The following is a 19,971-nucleotide window of genomic DNA, read 5'->3' on the forward strand; positions in this document are numbered from 1 at the left end:
GACAGCATTTTACACTGAAATATTCAAAACTCTTAAGTACAGATAAAATGTTGCTAAAACATTACATTTAAAAAAGATTGATGATAACATGAACTACGTCTACAGGCAAACAGAATCATGATCACATGAAGAATGTTTCCAGTGATAAATAATTAATCTGTGAATAAATCGGAGTCCTTTTCATGAATCTTTGTTGATCTTTCTCAGAAATGTATTAAATCAAAGTGTTTTTAAAAATTATGATAGATTTCTCTGTAGTAACAACGGTTTAATGTTGTAATTTTAAATTACAACATTAAACTGTGAGCTGAAATATGTGTGTGAAATAATCAGCTTCAATTTGTTCCATTGGTTCATTTTCTGCAGGCAGACTGCAGACTGGGAAACACCAGTCCTTCTTAGTCCTTCTACTCACAACATATAAGAATCCAACTGGACCGCGTCCAATTACTGAGGTCTGCACTACGAAACAGGATTTGATCTTATCCAGGTAATGTCAGGGTTCTTACAGGGGTATGTTCCCGATGATAACTTATGCAGCTATTTTTCAGTCTCACTGACCAAACTTTTTCAAACATGCCGCACTTTTAATTGTAAACTTCTGTTCACTACTTTTCCTGTCACACACAGTCATAGATGTGTTTTATTTTTAGCTTGCATTATCAGTTTAATCTCTTCATATACTTCCTATAATATAGGTTTACCTTACTTTGTAAAGTCAGCAGCTCTGTCACAACTACACTCTTCTCTGACTCCTCATGTCTACACCATCATAATGCCCATTAATAAATAAATAAATAAATATATATATATATATATATATATATATATATATATGTGTGTGTGTTTTGTTTTTTTTTGCTCAGATTATGGTTTTTGTTCTGAGCAACTTATAACAGGTCGCCAGTCTGTCATATGGCTAACACAAACAGACAGACAGTCATTCACATCTATGGGCATTTGGAATCATCAGTTAACCTAACCCCACTAGCTGCATGTCTTTGGACTGTGGGAGGAAAAAAAAAAGCAAACTCCACACAGAAAGGCCCTGAACTGGTGGTGGAGTCGAACTCAGGATGTTCACACTGTGAGGCAACAGTGAGCCACCATGCTGCCTTAAAACTGACAAAACTAGAAATAGTTAAAAATTTACTGAAAATGTACTAATTGTGGTTCAGCACAATCATGTTTCAGTTTTTAGCCCTGTTTTGGTTCATCATCCTTTTGGAGGATCTGTGACCTGTGACTGAGACAAAGCTTTCTGATACTGGGCAGCACATTTCACTGCCCAGTATCTAGGGTTTTGTTGTTGTTGTTGTTTGCAGGAACACTTTTCTTTCAAAAATAGTCAGATTCATCCATTATTTATTAGTTATATTTATCCAACATGATTCCTTCCAGATGTCTGAAGTAATGCTGGTATCTGTACTAACTGGAAGAAGTAGTCTGTAAACAGATTTGTTAATATTTCAACCTTTGCAGTACAAATGTTCATTATTTCAAATAAAGCAAGCAGGCTGGGTGTGTCTGTGTCTGTTTGTTTTACAGCATCAGAGTCACAGCAGGAAGTTGTTGCTGTAATCATTGATAAGTTTAAAGACATATTAAGGTAGAGCAGTTGATCTTTGAGCTCTGAGATGCATCTTAAGACTCTTTTATGATTTAAAGTGTTCAATGTGGCGGCAGCCAGATCACAGAGAAGAAGCAGAGGATTTTCTGTTTTTCTAAACAGATGTGGTCCACACAGTGGAGAACCAAAGAGTGAAGAAGTTCACTGGAAGAAGCTGAGTAAGTGAAACTTTGATTCATTAGTGTCTCTCAGGTTTTGTCTTCATCACAAATCAGCTGCTGCTCTTTGTTAGTGTGTTTATGCAGAAAACTGATGAGGACTGTGATACATTGGATAAAGACTCAAAACCATAATGTGCCTTGAATATAAACTTGACAAAATTTACAAGTAGATATTTGGTTTACTCTCTTCTCTTCAGGCGAACAGTCTGTGTCAGTGTCTTCAGATGGCTGCAGGTTTTTACCAGCTTCATTAAATGTTTCTCATTCTGTATTTCATATCACATCTGCCACTGTTTGAGCCTCTTTAACAGACGAGATCAGACTGTAATGTGATATTTAGTAAGACTCAGTATTCTTGTGAACTCTGAACAGATTAGATTAGATAGAGGCTCACAAATCAAACTATAAACTATAAAACGAGCTCTGATTTGAGTTCAGATGGTTCAAATGCTGGACTCCAGTCTGACTGATACTCAAGTTGTTTTATGGGCATCAAGGTTCATGTTCATGTGTTAAATATTCTCCATATTTCGTGGATAATATTTAACAGGAATCAGTGAGCGCCCCCTGCTGGTTCCCCCTGAGTGCTGCTTGTCAGTCTACAGTGATACTGCAGGATGGATTTATGGAGGCTTTGAGGGATTCACTGCAGTCCTGCTGTAGTTAGTCCCGCACAACTACATAATCAGTTGCAGTCCCACTGATACGAGCTACACCAGTTCTATAGTGCCTACAAACAAGACATGAAATACTAACAGACTGTGAGGGAGACCAGGTAGTGTGAATGATCACATATGTGACATGTAAGGTGTGGACAGAAAATCAGTAATAAATAAAAGGTAAAATTAAATAGCCTGTCTCACTCATTGCTGATAATGTGCGGTAATAGGGATAATGATAAAACTAGAAAGATGTCATTGTTATGTTCTGTTAATGAAAACTAATTGATTATCCTCATCTAAATAAACGTCTGTTTCAATAATCACAAAATGTGCATGTATAGAATCATGAGCAACTTGCATTAAATAAATAAATAATTGATTTTCTCAAAGCCATTTAAAAACTCTGCTAACTGCCACAATGTGATGTTTTATTCTTCCCCGGAGGCTATATTTCTACCACCATTATTTATTTTCATAGAAATCTTCCATAGATGTTAATTCAGGATTATTTTGATTGCTGTGTCTCTGATAAAACCTCAGTAACATCTGCAGCTGCAGCTTTTGTTGTGAAAGTAGAATTTCAGAACAGAAGTTTGATTAATTGATTCTCTGAGGTTTTGTTAGCGTGTTTATGTAGAGAACAGACTTATTTCATCTTTAGTGTCTTGGCAATCAAACCACAAAGTTCCTCCAACAATAAACTCTAAAAGTCTGTGAGCTGATATTTGTAGAGTCTGTAGGTAGAGATGTATTCTCCTCACATCAGAATAACTGTCTGAGTGTCTTAATCAGAAGACTGCAGGTTAGCTTCAACATCATGAAATGTTTCTCACCATCCACTTTACATCACATCTAGAACTGTCTAGTCCTCTTTAACAGTGAAGTTTGAGTGTGATGACATGTTTATTAGGACTGAGTTTTCACTTTGACTCTGAAGCTGGGCTCATAGTCAAACTATAAAACTGGAGATGTGATATGAGACACTGGTGCACGTGACGGATTCCAGTTTGATCTTGATGGCCAGATTGATTTATGGAGGAGTTCATTATTGTGCTAATGAAGAGGTTCAAAGAAAGTTTGAGGTTGTTATCACCATCCAGTCAGAATGTGAAAAAAACAGCCATCAATCTGTTGAAGTATATTTCAGTTGATTGAATTGTAATCAGTGGTAACTCAACTTAAAGGAAGACTCACATGGACTGCTAAACTCTGAATGAGAAAACAAGGTTGGACTACAAGTCACTAACCTAACTTAAGAATAAACGTTTAAACTCAAGAGACCAAATCAAACTCACCTCAGCTTTCACCCCATGTGAGAGTGAAATGAGTTAGCTGTGAGTGCAGTCCTTATATAACGTGTGCCAGGTGTGTGCAATTAAGGGACAAAGTCCAGAGCCAATCAATGGTGAGAAAAGGAAACAAGGTCAATCTGGTGAGCTGAAGGAGAGTGGGGAAAAAAGGGTAAGAAAAACAAGAATCTTTACAACAGCCACCACCATATTTCTAGTTGGAAATATGTTTAAATTACCACAGTCAACAGTCCTTTTCAGGAAGTGAAGGCAGGGGGATGAGACATGCTACAGGTTTTTGTATACGTTTTATCCCACACTGTGACTTTTACTGTTCTTATGTGGCCATCTGTGCTCTGTAGAAGGCGTGTTACTTTCTGAAGTGGGTTGACCCTCTGGAGGGAAAAGAGGAAAAAGAGGAAAAGGAGGATTTCAGTTGATGTGCACATGAATGATTTGTGTTTCCTCTGCAGGTGAAGGTAGAAAGTGTGTGAGCTGATGTGTATGTGAATTTAGCAGCATGGATCAGTGTGAGGACAGAGAGGAGGGAGTCCCTCCCTCTAAAAGAGCCAGAGAGAGCCAGACCACAGCTCAGAGGTGAGATGACTATCTTTAACTGTCCATGACTCTTCTCCATGTCACAGCTCAGCACTCACATCCCTGCTCCATCATTATTCACAGGAAGAAACGAGGAACTAAACGTAAACATCAACCTGAACCCAGCTGTATGTCCTTAAAAAGTGATAAGTCAAAGAACTTTAATGTTGATTTCAAAGAAAATTCTTCTGCTGCAGAGAGGTAATGTGTCACTAAATGCTGTTTCTTAAAATGTTTACATTATGTTTAATGCCAGCTCAGCTCTTTTCACACACATTTCTATGTTCGTATGTAAAGCTGTGTGTTTTGGGAGTTTTTCTTTTCATAAATACAGCAGTCAAAGATTGAAGAATGAGTATTTGTAGGATGCGTTTCTATAGTGAGTGTACTTTTTACATATTGTATTAACACAATTGACCTAAATACACTGGAAGGCCATGAAGATGGGAATTATTATGCTAGATGCTTGTATCTATTTACTGGATTTGTGCGGACCTATTTACACATTTTAAGTACATTTATATCATATGTTATACTACTATATGAACACCTGTTAAAGAAGAGTGTTTGTTTTGCAAACTAATTAGCACTAATGGTTAGCTTAGAAAGTTTTCGTTTTTATAGTTTTTATTTTATAAGAGGTTCACCTGGTAATTATGATTAGTTATGGCTCTTTTGATAGTGCAAATTGTTTGATACTAAAGAAATTCCTAATTAGCAAGATATATGGTTTATTTTGGGAGGGTAACCCATTTGTAAGTCATAAAAATGTCAAGTAGATTAATTAATTATTTCTTTCTTTAAGACAAGCATAACAGCCATGATTTCTAACTCTGAGTTAACATCAGCCACAAAAACCTATCAAAAAGGACAATAATGAAGATGGATGACAAGCTCTGGGAAGAATGTTCACAAAGTTCTTCATCTCATGGGATGTACTTCATAGAGGGGTTAAGATAAATGTATTATTTTGGCTTTAAAATTTAAGACCTGACTAGTCCGAAACATAAAAATGAAAATAAAGAAAATCCAAAACAAAACTCTTCATACTTGTCACCTTATCTGATCTTCTCAAATATCAGAGAGAAGATTCTCAGTTTGACACCAAGACAAACAGCAAAGCATCTCTTGTGTCCTTTAGCTTGTATTTATCTCTGTGTGGAAAGTCATAATGTGAACAAATTCGTTATGACTCTTTATAGAGTGGACCAGAAGAGTTCAATGGTTTCCATTGATCAACGTGCCAAACACCATCAGACACATTTGGACTCTGTATTTATGGTCTGTACATGCAGAAAAACAGCTCTTACATCTGTTCTGTTTACTCCATTCTGGACTTTATAGACCACTGAATTGTTAATGTGTCCATCATCTGAGGTTTTGGTCAATGATTTCAGTCTGGCTGGATTATTCATATCATCTTCTGTTCCAGCTACTGGAGGACAACATCATTACTTTTGTCAAGAATGAGCTGAAGGAGATCCAGAAAATTCTAAGTTCAGATTACCCAGAATCCTTAGGGAGCCAGAAAGAGGATGAGGAGGTCTTGGAGGGTGAAGATAAAGATGAGAACAGAAACAGCAGAGAAGCATTTTTGAAAATCACACTGCACTTCCTGAGGAAACTGAAGCAGGAGGAACTGGCTGACTGTCTGCAGAGCAGTAAGAGGATGTCTTTAAAGATTTAAGCTGCTGCATAAATGGGAAATTTAGGAATGTCTCAAGAAATGGACCAACATAGATTCAAAAACCTATTCTTTAGGCAAGAAAAATGTAAGCTTATTTACTAAATAATAATTCCATAATTAAATGTATTTATTGTGTGTGTTCAGAAATATTTGCTCCAGATTTTCGACATGAACTCAAATCTTCTCTGAAGAATAAGTTCCAGTGTGTGTTTGAGGGGGTTGCTAGAGCAGGAAACCCAACTCTTCTGAATCAGATCTACACAGAGCTCTACATCACAGAGGGAGAGACTACAGAGGTCAATGAAGAACATGAGGTCAGACAGATTGAAACAGCATCCAGGAAACCAGACAGACCAGAAACAACAATCAGACAAGAAGACATCTTTAAAGCCTCACTTGGAAGAGAACAACCAGTCAGGACAGTGCTGACAAAGGGAGTGGCTGGCATTGGGAAAACAGTCCTAACACAGAAGTTCAGTCTTGACTGGGCTGAAGACAAAGCCAACCAGGACATCCAGCTCATATTTCCATTGACTTTCAGAGAGCTGAATGTGCTTAAAGAGGAAAAGTTCAGCTTGGTGGAACTTGTTCATCACTTCTTTACTGAAACCAAACAAGCAGGAATCTGCAGCTTTGAAGACTTCCAGGTTGTTTTTATCTTAGATAGTCTGGATGAGTGTCGACTTCCTCTGGACTTCCACAAAGCTACAATCCTAACTGACCCTAGAAAGTCCACCACGGTGGATGTGCTGTTGATTAACCTCATTAGGGGGAACCTGCTTCCCTCTGCTCGCCTCTGGATAACCACACGACCTGCAGCAGCCAATCAGATCCCTCCAGAATGTGTTGACATTGTAACAGAGATCAGGGGGTTCAATGACTCACAGAAGGAGGAGTACTTCAGGAAAAGATTCAGAGATGAACAGCAAGCCAGCAGGATATTCTCTCACATCAAGACATCAAGAAGTGTCCTCATCATGTGTCACATCCCAGTCTTCTGCTGGATCACTGCTACAGTTCTGGAGGATGTGCTGAAAACCAAAGAGAAAGGAGAGCTGCCCAAGACCCTGACTCAGATGTACATCCACTTCCTGGTGGTTCAGGTCAAAGTGAAAAAAGTCAAGTATGATGGAGGATCTGAGACAGATCCACACTGGAGTCCAGAGAGTAGGAAGATGATTGAATCTCTGGGAAAACTGGCTTTTGAGCAGCTGAAGAAAGGAAACCTGATCTTTTATGAATCAGACCTGACAGAGTGTGGCATCGATATCACAGCAGCCTCAGTGTACTCAGGAGTGTTCACACAGATCTTTATAGAGGAGAGAGGACTGTACCAGAATAAGGTGTTCTGCTTCGTTCATCTCAGTGTTCAGGAGTTTCTGGCTGCTCTTCATGTCCACCTGACATTTATTAACTCTGGAGTTAATCTGCTGGACGAGCAACAAAAATCATCGCATCAGTGTGAAACAGATGAATACTTCTATGAGAGTGCTGTGGATAAGGCATTACAGAGTCCAAATGGACACTTGGACTTGTTCCTCCGTTTCCTTGTGGGTCTTTCAATTCAGACCAATCAGACTCTCCTACAAGGCCTGCTGACACAGACAGAACGTGGCTCACAGACCAATCAGGGAACAGTTCAGTATATCAAGAAGAAGCTCAGTGAGAATCTGTCTGCAGAGAAAAATATCAATCTGTTCCACTGTTTAAATGAACTGAATGATTGTTCTCTAGTGGAGGAGATCCAACAGTCCCTGAGATCGGGACAGCTCTCTGCAGATAAACTGTCTCCTGCTCAGTGGTCAGCTCTGGTCTTCATCTTATTGTCATCAGAAAAAGATATGAATGTGTTTGACCTGAAGAAATACTCTGCTTCAGAGAAGGCTCTTCTAAGGCTGCTGCCCGTGGTCAAAGCCTCCAACAAAGCTCTGTAAGTAAAATGGACTCATCTGTGTCTGTTTAAAATGTTTATTCTACTTACCTGAACAAAAAGAAAGAAAAAAACAAAACAAAACACAGACTGTGCCTAGTGTGCCTGTGCCAGTGGGTATTACACAAGTATGACTAAATCTACCAGCTCCTCACTGGTTTAGATTTAATTATATAGGCATAGTTGTGTTTTTAGTGGGCGAATTTAAGGTGTTTTATATTTGACAAATTTGAGACATGTTTTAATTTATTTTAAATAACCAAGAACTGTAGTGCACACTCTGTTTTCCTTTAATACGTTCAATATTAAGTGATTTAATTTAACCACTATTATCATTGTTTTTCAGACTGAGTGGCTGTGACCTCTCAGAGAGAAGCTGTGATGCTCTGTCCTCACTTCTTAGTTCCCCGCCCGTTAGTCTGAGAGAGCTGGACCTGAGTAACAACAACTTGCGGGATTCAGGAGTGAAGCTTTTGTCTGTTGGCCTCAAGAGTCCATACTGGAAACTGGAAACTCTCAGGTCAGGTTTCAGTCTTTTACACTGATTAGCACTTAAAATCTGAACCATATTAGTGCATAAGCCACTACCTGTACAGAATTATTTAGTCACTTTGAATTAAATTTGGTTGGATTATTGTCTGAAAAGGTTTTTCTTCTTCAAATTCTTTTGTTTTTGAACTGGTAACAATTACTGATATGCATGACACCGGTTTGAATATACACCAGTTACCAGGCTAGTTTAAATCCAGAGAATTACATGTCGAGGTGTATTTCTATTTTTTACTCTTTTCACTCTTTGCAACGAAAGTTTCTGGAATTTTAAAATATATATTTCTGTCACAATATATGTCTTCACAGTCTTTCTGTGTGGAGTTTGCATGTTCTCCCTGGGTCCTCCAGCTTCCTTCTACAGTCCATAGACATTCACTTAGTGGGGATAGGTTAATTTGAAAATTGCTCATAGGTGTGAATGTGGGAGTGAATGTGAGTGCGAATGGTTGTCTATGTCTATGTGTTAGCCCTGCGACAGACCAGGGCTCACCCTGGACAGGTTCCACCTCCCCACCCCCACCCCCCCCCCCCCCCACCCCACGACCCTGAACAGAATAAGCAGAAGCGAATAGATGGATGGACTTTCAAAGGTTGATTTCTCAAAATGACAGTATTGGGAATTTAATGTCACAGCAATTAATGTCAACTGTGATATACTTCACGCCCTGCAAATCTCAATTAGATGGAAGTGATTTGACTTTGTTTTTCTTCGATGCCATGTGTCACCACAATTTATAGATGCTACCTAAACTTTACTTTCACACAGGTAGATTGTCTTGTTAATAGTATTGAAACCTCATGGATGGATAACACATGAGGATTAGACTGAGTTAAACACTGAGCAGAACCCATATTAATAAGCGAAGACTAATTCTTTTCAAAGTTTCCTTCTTATTCCTTAGTCCTATAAGTACATTTATTCTTGACTTTCACAATCCATTGCAGCCAACACATCCTACACTAATGCTAACTCCGAGTTGTTCCCTATAATTGCAACCCCTTTACCTTAAATATAAAACGAACATCACAAACACATCAAATATTAACTATTCTCTGGGCCTAATTATTTTTGTCGCAAGTTTGCCACAGTCTACAAATCAAAGTAATATATCCAGTCAGCCTTTTTATGATAATGCAAGGCCTGTTCCGATATCATTTTAAGTCAAATAATCATAAATTTTTTTCTGAGCTCACAAGGGTTTAACTTATAAGCGCCTTGAGGCTACTTTTGTTGTGATTTGGTGCTATATAAATAAAATTGAATTGAATTGAATTGAATTGAATTGAACTTATTGCCTTTGGAATAGTTTGAAATCGTTACTGACGTTACAACCGACAAATAAAAATCTGAAATTGAATTAGTATTTAGTACGAGGGTGACTACCTTTAACTTGATGTTTAAGAATGTATTAATTTTTGATTTTTAATTTATACTTATTCTTGATGGCATTACCTCAGCTTCTGGTAACACTGTCATGAAACTTGAATACACTTTTTTAATGATATGTTCTTTGATGTGCACATTTAACAAATAACTGGAATTGCTCTATTTAATGTTTCTAGAATTAGAAACAAAGTCTCAGAGTAGTGCTGATGGGTAGCATTTATTGCTTTGAGGTTAAACTGCTTTAAAAGCTCCCTGAAGAGTCTTTAGCTTAAGCAAAACCTTCCAGTGCGAGTACTAACAGTGACTAGAAAGAGAGATCATATTTCATCCATATTGACTTTTCATCAGTGGCTTCCTGCTATATCCAGAGCAACAACTTCTTCTCATTTACAACAGCAAAAATAAGCATTAACACATCACCAACTTTCTAAGTAAATATATTTCTATTTGGTGCTGTTGACATGAAATTATCACCAGATGTCAGTAACAAACAAAGAAATCAAACCATAGATGGCCATTAATTATGTGTGACAATGAGAAATGATACAGGGAAAAAGTATTGAATACATGAAGCAAAGGAGGTGTAAAAAGGCATGGAACATCATGGTAATTAGAAAGCAATCTTTCCACTCAGTGCAAATTAATATGATTTGTCATGGTCAGAACTGATGGCCCATGTGTCTCATAACCAAGGTGTCACACAAGAAAAATATCACTATGTGTATAACTGATGAGATCTCTCAAGACCTTCACAATTGCTGCAAAGCATACTGATGGTATAGGCTAAGGAAGAATTTCTGAACTACTGAAGGGTCCAGTGAGCTCTGTTGGCGTCATAATCCAGAAGTAGAAAGAACATAATTTCAAAATAAACTTACAATGACAAGGTGCTCCCCACAAATGCCAGACAGACAAGTGAAAAGAATTATCCAAGATTGAAGAACCACTTGTGAGGAGCTACTGAAAGACCTGTAAACAGCAGGTATAATTGTTGCTAAGAAAAGTATAAGTAATTCACTCAACCACCATGGCCTATTAGCACTCTGATCATGCAAGACTCCATTACTGAAGAAACACCATTATTTAAAGTTTGCTGAAAAATATTTAGACAAGCCTGTGAAATACTAGGAGAATATAGTCTGGTCAGATTGGACCTAAATTAAAATCTTTGGATGCCATAGTATTTCACTGCATTTCACCCCCAAAACACCAGCTGTGACGTTTGGATGTGGGAACATCATAGTGTATTGGTATTTTTCAGCACAGGGCATTTGCATGTTTCATATACTTGAAGGAAGGATGTTTGGAAAAATGCAACGAGACATTCTTGATAAAAATCTGTTGCCATCTACCAGGATGATGAAAATGAAATGAGGGTGGATGTTTCAGTCAAGGAAACTCTCAATTGTTTTCAGAGAAAGAAAGTAAAGATTGGCCCAGCCAATCACCCAAACTGAATCCAACTGAAAATCTATAGCAAGATCTAAAGGTCAGAGTTCGTAGAAAAAAGCCTTCCAGATTTGAAGATTATTTTTGATGAAGAACCACACCTGAGCGATGTATGTGACTAATTTCTCCATACAGGAGGCATCTTGAAGTTGTCACCGCCAACAAAAGCTTTTAGACAAAAAAAAAAGAAAAGAAGAAGAAGAACTCTTACTAAAATTTTCAACACTAGAAAACATTTTTCCTGTGTCCTAAAATTAAGTTTATTACACAAAACTTAATTTAAGGACATCTATGGTTTAATTCCTTTGCAAGTGTGGATTGGATGGGTTATTACACATATCTTTTGAGAATTTCATGCCAATAGCACATTTAGAAATAAATTTACTTAGAAAATTGGTGCTGTGTTCAGTACTTACTTTATCCATTCAAATAGAGCACTTGACACTAAGACTGCAGACTTACTTATGGCTGTTAGAGTTTGTATAACTAGTTTGTATAACTAGGATAGAGATCTCTCTTCTGTGGAACCAGAAGTTCAGAAAAAAGACGCCCTTTATACTTATAGCCTACAGTTAGGATTGGATCAGGTGACTGAACCACATTTTAGCCATGCTAGAATAAACGCCTTACACAATTTAACAACTTGAAACAGCTGTTGTTGTCTGTTGCATGTGGTCACTATAAATAAAGATACATTGATTTAATGGATGAAAGTGAATATGGATATGTTTTTTAGAAAAACTAAAAAACATTTAAAATAAAGTGTTCACAGATGGATTGTTATTTTGTGTGTCTGCAGTCTTTCAGGCTGTCTGATCACAGAGGATGGCTGTACTTCTATAGCTTCAGCTCTGAGCTCCAACCCCTCAAATCTGAGAGAGCTGGACCTGAGCTACAATCATCCTGGAGACTCAGGAATGAATCTGCTAAAGGATCTACACTTGAGACTGGACACTCTCAGGTATGGAAAAAATATCTGATAGAGGAGAAAGAGCTGGAAACATTTTCTGTGTACTTCACTCAGCTCTTGTTTGTTTCATGTAGATGTGACATGGACAATAACACACTGAGAACAATCTTTCCTTTGCTTATGTCAGGGTTCCTGGGTCGTTGACCCAGTATTTTCAGTTCATGTTCACTATTTATCCTCTGTACGTTCCACTAACTGTTTTGTGTTAGCGTTACTCTGTGTGCATTATGTTCTAGTTCTTATTCCATGCATCGTTAGTTCAATTGTGTTCAGCTGCTCACCTGTCACCAATCAGTCATTGTTCAGCCAGTGTATTTAAGTCCTCAGTTCTCTCCTGGTCGGCGTCGCGTCATTGATGTTGTCACTGCTGTCTATGCCCCATGTTTGCCTTCCAAGTTCAGATCAGTCAGCCATTCATTCAGTTATTCAGTCAGTCAGCCATCTCCTGTTTTCGTCATTCGTCCCTCACAATAAACACCCTGAATCTTCACCGTGAGTCCTGCGTTTCAGTCCTCTTCTCCACATCCACTCAGCAACCCCTGACAGCTTACAACAAAACACCAGTCTAACTGAACAATAACAAGAGGTATTTATGTAGGTGGACATCATTTATTCATCATTTTGATCTCTGTAGGTTTAACTATTAACTCATTTTCAGTATTTCTGTATTCTTTGTATAGAGACAGGTTTACGGCCTGTTTATCCTAGCAGAAAGACTGTACGCAGGGGAAACCTTCAGCCTGGCTTGATCAAAAATAAATCATTAGAAAAAGTTTATAATCAAAACTGTGGTAGAACCTGACAACCAACAGGCATTTTTTCTGTACATTTTAGAGCATGCAAGCTTGCAGAATTTAAAAAAAAAAAGTTTTTAGTCATAGCACTTTTTATGAACAAAAGGCAGTGTTTTTCTAAATTAGTGCACAACATAGAATAATGTTATTTAAAGCAACACAAAAATAAAAAGTTAAATAAAATAAAATAAACAGAACTGAACAAACTGAACAAAACAGGAAATTAAAATTGGCACAGAAGCCATATTAAGCTAGATATCATGATCAACAGCAATCATCAATACTTCAGTTCACTATTTCAAAGCAGTGCATTAAAGTAAGTAATTTTATTTTCACTTAATTATTTGACCTACAGTTATAACCAAATTAAAGCAGTAATATAATATATTTTTTAATTTTGCTTAACAGATGCCAAAGAAATCAGTGGTGAACAAAACTGCAGTGTTGGAAGTCCTTTGTGCTTCAAAAGAAGCAGTCAAAAAAAAAAGAAGAAACATTTCACCTCCAAGTGATGAAATATGGCAAAATCTGTGCAAAGAACTTGGTGAAAAGATGACACCAATAGCACTTTACACTTTTGTTAAATTAAACAGACACACTGTATGGTCTGCTCTGGATTACAGTAATGAAAGGAGACTGACACAGACAGCAATGACAATGACAATGCTTTTGAGCCAAGTAGCTCTCCTTTTCAAAACAAAGACTGCAAGACTTTCAATGTGGAGCTCCCATTTGAACAGTGGATACATATGATTCCAGATGAAGTCGCATACAAAAAGAATACTTTCAAAAAAAAAAAAAGGAAGTACACCATTTTAAAGCCAGGTACATGGACTCATGTAGTAAGCCAGGGAATCTGGAAAGAGATTAAAAGTACATGCACCATTACTTTTAAACGAGCCAAGGTGAACCCCACAACTGTATCTTGTTTCATAAAAGTCCGACAGAACCTGAAATTCACTGCCCAATGGTGCTGAAGTGTGTAATGCCAAACACAGATGAACACTGCACACTGGCTTTTCTAAGAGAGCCATGTCCAGAAGTCTGTGGGCAGAAGTAACAAAATAACTTTGTGAACTTTGCAGCCCCATGTGTGGAGAGCATCAGAGGCAGCAAAGCTGATGGACGCTGGTGATCCAGATCCAAGCCATCTACCACAAACAAAATCAACTAGAAGTGGCTCATAAAAATCCAATACTGTCACTCCACTCATTAAAATATAGTTCTTCTTACAGTGGAAGCATTGGAGACATTAGATTAGACAAGTTCTTCTGTCACTACTGGAGTCAAACTCAAATGCTAATGTACAAGATGGTGAAGCACCCCATAGTTGCCTTTGATGCAACTGGCTGAGTTGTAAAAAAGCTTCTCAGGCCTAATGGTTTGTCTGGAAATATCTTCCTATATCAAGGTGTTTTAACAGGAAGCGACAACTCTCACATCCCAGTGGTGCAAATGTTGTCAGAGAGACATGATGTCCAGGCATTCACAAGATGGTTATCAGAATGGATTCGTGCTGGAGCACCAATCCCAAAAGAAGCCATTTGTGATTTCTCTTTAACTTTACTTGGTGCTTTAGTGAAGGCTTTAACACATCATTCAGATTTGAAGAGCTACATTAACGCTTTAAAACCGTTCAGAGCGGGCATGCTCCGTTTTGCGTAACTATTTTAAAATCCCAGTAGCACTGCAACCACGTGAGCTAGCGCAATAAATCCTAAAAAAAAATCCTACAAACTACCACTATGTTTCATCGGAGTGGATGTGGCACACTTCATCAAAATGATTTGCCAGTGGGACTGTTTGAGAAAAAAAGCCTCATCAGGTAAAAGACTTGCGATCAAAGTCCCAATCCTTGGAGGAAGCAAAGGTCCTAATTGCTATTGTGATATTAAGTGAGACAGAAGGCAACAGCAGTTTTTAAAACCCCATTGTGTCAGAAGTGTCCTAATCAAATCTCAAAAGAAAAATTGCAGATGAGACTTTGTTTGTTTCTAATGATGAGGAAGAAGAAGACATTAGATTGGACAGGCAGAACAGAGCATTTTCCTGCATCATTATTCATCAAGATATCACTTGAGACCCTAAGAAGAGCTGTCTCCGTGGAGTGAAATCGACAAAAACCGGACTGAAACTTATCGTAAATGCCATGTTTATCTAGAGCTGCCATAAGTTGCTTAGTCACAACCTTTTCTAGAAGCTTAGTAATTAACAGTAACTTAGAGATAGGTCTGTAGCTGCTCCAAAGAGAGGGGTCTAGCTGAGGTTTTTTTAAAAGTGGGAGAATAGCAGCGTTTTTAAAATAAACCGGAACTATACCAGATGCCAGTGAAGAGTTGATTAAAGTAAGCAAACATGGGCCAATAGACTGGAAGACATTTTTGAATAATGATGCAGGTACAATGTCAAGTGACCAGGAGGATGCTTTTACTGAATTCACTAATTTTACCAGCTCAGGTAGTGAAACAGGAGTATCCAAGATGATGGGCCGAGATGAGGTCGAGATCGAGATAACAGGTGCTGAGTGTGTAAAATTCATTCTCACGTTATGAATTTTTGCAAGCAGAAAAGAGAGAAAATTTTCACAGTCCTCGTTAGAAAAAATAGGGGCCGCAGGCAGAGCAGGATGTCACTAATGGTGTTGAATAGCACCTTAAGATTGCCTCTGCTCTTTGTAACCAAGTGTGAGAAATGGGCAGCCCTCGCATCTCTGATCGCATTATTAAAAGAAGCTAAAAGGTCCTTAAGATAGAGGAGGTGAACATTTAGATGAGTTTTCCTCCACCAATCACGTTTTAGACAACGAATACTGTCATTTAGCCAAGGAGGAGATTTGGAGGCAGAAACACTCCTCGTCTTAACCGGACAAATTTCATCTAAAATAGAAAGGCAATAATTATTAAAAAGACTGGTTGAGAAATCAACACCATTTTGAGGAGATAGCTGTAAGTTAAAAGCATCCACAAATTTCTCCGCTGTGGAGGAGTTTAAGATGCGAGAGCTAACCATCCGTCTAACGGGGGACAAAGGCTCATTAAAAGACAAGTTAAAAACAACAGCATAGTGATCAGAAATAAAAATGTCCTCAGAGCAAATAAAATCAATATTTAAACCCAAAGTAAAAACAAGGTCCAGTGTGTGACCTTTGCTGTGAATAGAAGCAGAAGTTGCTGGACAGGATGGTAAAGTAAAGCTTCAGAATCCACACCAGGCCTCTACAAACTGGAGAGGTCCCACAATCCCACCAAAGAAGAGGAAATTGACTTCATACTTCTCCCTTGGTCCTGAATGGCTCCACTCAGATCCAGCTGTAAAAAAAAGAAAGAAGTAAAGCTCGGGCTGTTAAAAATGGAAATAATCAACAGCCAGTCAAGCTTGACAAAGGACAGCACTGTTTCATGAACACCTGTGCCTTTGATGCCTTCTGTAAAAGTCTGTGCTCTGCTTTCTGTGACAGTCTCTCTGCTCAAAACATGTTGAATAGTTCAGAGGAGAATAAAGTATTCCAACTTGTGAAATCCCTTGCTTAAAAGGGTGTCATTCAACATACCTATTCTTTGAGGGCAGAGGATCTGAGGTCAATATTCTGCCCTGTTCAGTTGAAGACTGGCGTGCATCATGTTGATGCACAGTGCCATGTGTCCACAGTAATTCAGAAAACAATGACAGAAAATCAGGAAGAAGCAGGAAAAATGGGCAAATTTAAAGATTTGAGTGAGTTTGACAATGGCCAAATTGTGATGGCTGGATGACTGGATCAGAGCATTTTCAAACCTGCAGCTCTTATTATGTGTTCCCAGTCTGCAGTGGTCAGTATCTATAAAAAGTGGTCCAGGGAACAGTGGTAAATCAGTGACAGGGTTATGAGTGACCAAGGCTCACTGATGCACATGTGGAACAAAGGCTGGGCCCTGTGGTCCCATGAATTTCAACTTAATATTAATGAATTATGAATTAATTACATCATTACAAAGAAACCTTCCAATTCCACAGACTAATTTCACTTCAGATGAACATTACACTAACTCACAGAGTTATTTAATCTAGAAATGTCAATCAGACTGACTTGATAATAAGCAACTCCACGCATCGATTCCCATGCCACCCCTCATCCCCACTCAGCTTTTCAGATCACAGCTTCCAACATTTGCTTCAGACTACATCCCCAAGGTGAATAAAACACCATCAGCAGTGAGCTCTGTAGATCGGGTCGGAGGGGGTGTGGTGGATTTCTAAAAGCCTGAATCCACATCATTTCACCCTGAAGAAATTCAGCAAAATTGTTAAAATATGCGACCTGACAGAACCCAATGAGACGCTGAGGGACTGTTTTGAAACCACAAACTGGTAGACTGGTAAAGAGGGCCAGCTTTGTCCTGCCCAGTCACCTACACCCATAGAGCCCCATTATTTACCTTTTTCTGTTTTTACTTTTCTAATATATCTCTAATTCGCTTTTTTCTGTCCTGTATGCTGCTGTAACTAGTAGTCTTTCTTCAGACTGGCATTAAATCATTTCTGTATCGATGTGTATTTCTATCCAGGAACAGTTGAAATCAACAGTAATTTCATCCACTTGATTCATTTAATCAGTAATAAAATATACCAAAATGTCAGGTTGAAAATCTGATTACTTATGCAATATCTAAACTTATTTGACCAGGTTATATTTAAGAGAAGTAATAAAAGCAAAAAAACATAACGGTCTGATTGAAGTTACTTACATGACAACCAGAGGAAGGAACTTTAGAGACATTTTCTTTAAATGTGTCAAAATGTTTGACTGTTCCAACGTAGAAAATGAACCTCCGTTTGATTTAAATTAACTAAATAATGCAATTTAAAAATAAATAAATTAAAACTTAACAATGTGTATGAGAGCAATGTAATGTCCATGTGTGCATGCTGAAAGAGACTGTGCTGGTCTGACCCCCCTCCTTCTTTCAGGGTGGAGCCTGCTGGAGTCCGATGGTTGAGACCGGGTCTGAGGAAGTGTAAGTGTGTTTTTAATGTGATTCATGAAACAAAGCAGCATACATTCAACCATCTTCAAACTGTCACATCACTCATTCACATCTCTGATGTCAGGAGTCATCATCAAAGTGTCAATCAATGAACAGATGATGGATCAATAACTGCAGCTGGTTTGTGTTTGTTTCTCCATCAGATTCCTGTCAACTCACAATCGACACAAACACAGTACACAGAAATCTCAAATTGTCTGACAACAACAGGAAGGTGACACATGTTGAGGAGGTTCAGTCATATCCTGATCATCCAGACAGATTTGATTACCAGTATCTTCAACTGCTGTGTATAGATGGTCTGACTGGTCGCTGTTACTGGGAGGTCGAGTGGAAAGTAGAGGTTCAAATATCGGTGAGCTATGGAACAATCCGAAGAAAAGGAGACAGTAAAGACTGTGTGTTTGGAAGGAATGATCAGTCCTGGAGTCTGTTTTCTTCTAATGTTAAGGGTTACTCTGTCGTTCACGGTAACAGAGAAACATATCTGTACCCCCCATCCTCCTCCTCCTCTGTCTCTAACAGAGTAGCAGTGTATGTGGATCATCCTGCTGGCACTCTGTCCTTCTACAGAGTCTCCTCTGACACTCTGATCCACCTCCACACCTTCAACACCACATTCACTGAACCTCTTTATCCTGGATTTACAGTCTGGTTTCCTGGTTCCTCAGTTACTCTGTGCTGAGTTGAGTGTAAACAGTTTCCTCCTGTTAGAGAAACACTCTGACTGTTGAAGAGTCTCTACATGTCTGTCTCTTTCACTCAGAAACATGTTTTCAGATTCATGGATTCAGTCAGTTAATGTTTTAAACTGTTTTAAATTATGGAATCACTGAACAGCAGTTACCCAAAAGATGAATTTACAAACTGCTCAGAGACATTCACACATTATTGTCTATGGTTACAAGTTTAATGAGCATCCAGGGCTCATTGTGATTTTTACTTTTGCTGTTAGAATGATGAAGCGATAGCTAGACTTTAGCTTGCCTGTAATGGCATTAAATGATCCTTTAGAAAACAGTTATAAATGTATTAGTTCCCAGCTTTGTACATTGCTGAATCATTATTTTGTCTTCCTGGTTTCCAGTTTTCTACTTTCATTGTAAGCCTGTTCGATTTCCAATCTAAAAATAAAACTGTCTGACTAGCCCGCACGTTACAGTTTGACTTTCCTGTTTGATCAGCAGAAAAAATAGATATCTTATACTAGGGATGGACCGATCCGATATTACGTATCGGTATCGGTCCGATACTGACCTAAATTACTGGATCGAATACTGGAGAGAAATAAAAAATGTAATCCGATCCATTAACTATCACAAAAGCACCTCACAAAACTTGCAACATAGTGTAACCCAGCTTATGACCTTAGCACGTTGGAGGAGTATGTGTCATGTGATAGAGCGGCTGTGGCGTGCGAGACCTGTTGGCGGTCTGGTTGAGCATTTGGAGCCTTGCTACCAAACCGCCATTTCATCTCAGAGAAAGGTATCCCAGAGAAGTAAAGCAAGTGTGTAAGTTTATCTCTGAATGTTTGTAAAGCCTTCCCACGTTAAGCTTACCAACCGATATATGGAACAACTGTCTCTTTTTCTCTCCCCCTCCCTCACCTGTTGCTACTTCAATCATGAAACTGATCAGTGATCAGCTGATCGGCTTTTCTGTCGTGAGTCCCGTCTCTTTTTTGTTTATTGCCCACTTTGCACCAGAAAACCAGCAGATAAACAATAACACCACGTTTAATCTTGATTAAGGGGCGGATCTAGCAAAGTTTTGCCAGGGGGGCCGATAGGGCATTAACAGGGAAAGGGGGGCACAAAGAAATCATTTTCTTTCTTA

At 38.5% G+C, this 19,971-nt stretch overlaps 1 protein-coding gene and 1 pseudogene across 13 annotated transcripts in view; both read left to right on the plus strand.

Annotated features, from left to right (window-relative positions):
• The window catches only part of LOC146491448 (protein NLRC3-like), an 83,246-nt gene that overhangs the window by 37,339 nt on the left and 25,936 nt on the right, over window positions 1–19,971 (plus strand). For 5 of the 12 annotated variants that reach the window (XM_085152771.1, XM_085152775.1, XM_085152772.1 and 2 more), the window contains one exon: window positions 367–4,340. The gene's annotated coding sequence lies outside the window, so the exon portion shown is untranslated. Of the gene's footprint in view, window positions 1–366; window positions 4,341–19,971 lie in introns of those variants that run through there. The other 7 variants (XM_085152781.1, XM_085152779.1, XM_085152776.1 and 4 more) reach the window with 7 other exon arrangements.
• On the plus strand, window positions 4,224–19,286 carry LOC146491449 (NLR family CARD domain-containing protein 3-like; annotated as a pseudogene). The gene is made up of 9 exons (XR_014872578.1): window positions 4,224–4,339; window positions 4,424–4,540; window positions 5,542–5,620; window positions 5,772–6,000; window positions 6,171–7,956; window positions 8,303–8,476; window positions 12,144–12,305; window positions 18,056–18,102; window positions 18,276–19,286. The product of XR_014872578.1 is annotated as an NLR family CARD domain-containing protein 3-like (transcript).

Source organism: Neolamprologus multifasciatus, chromosome 23, assembly GCF_963576455.1.
Source record: "Neolamprologus multifasciatus chromosome 23, fNeoMul1.2, whole genome shotgun sequence".
In the NCBI taxonomy this organism is placed as follows: Eukaryota; Metazoa; Chordata; class Actinopteri; order Cichliformes; family Cichlidae; genus Neolamprologus; species Neolamprologus multifasciatus.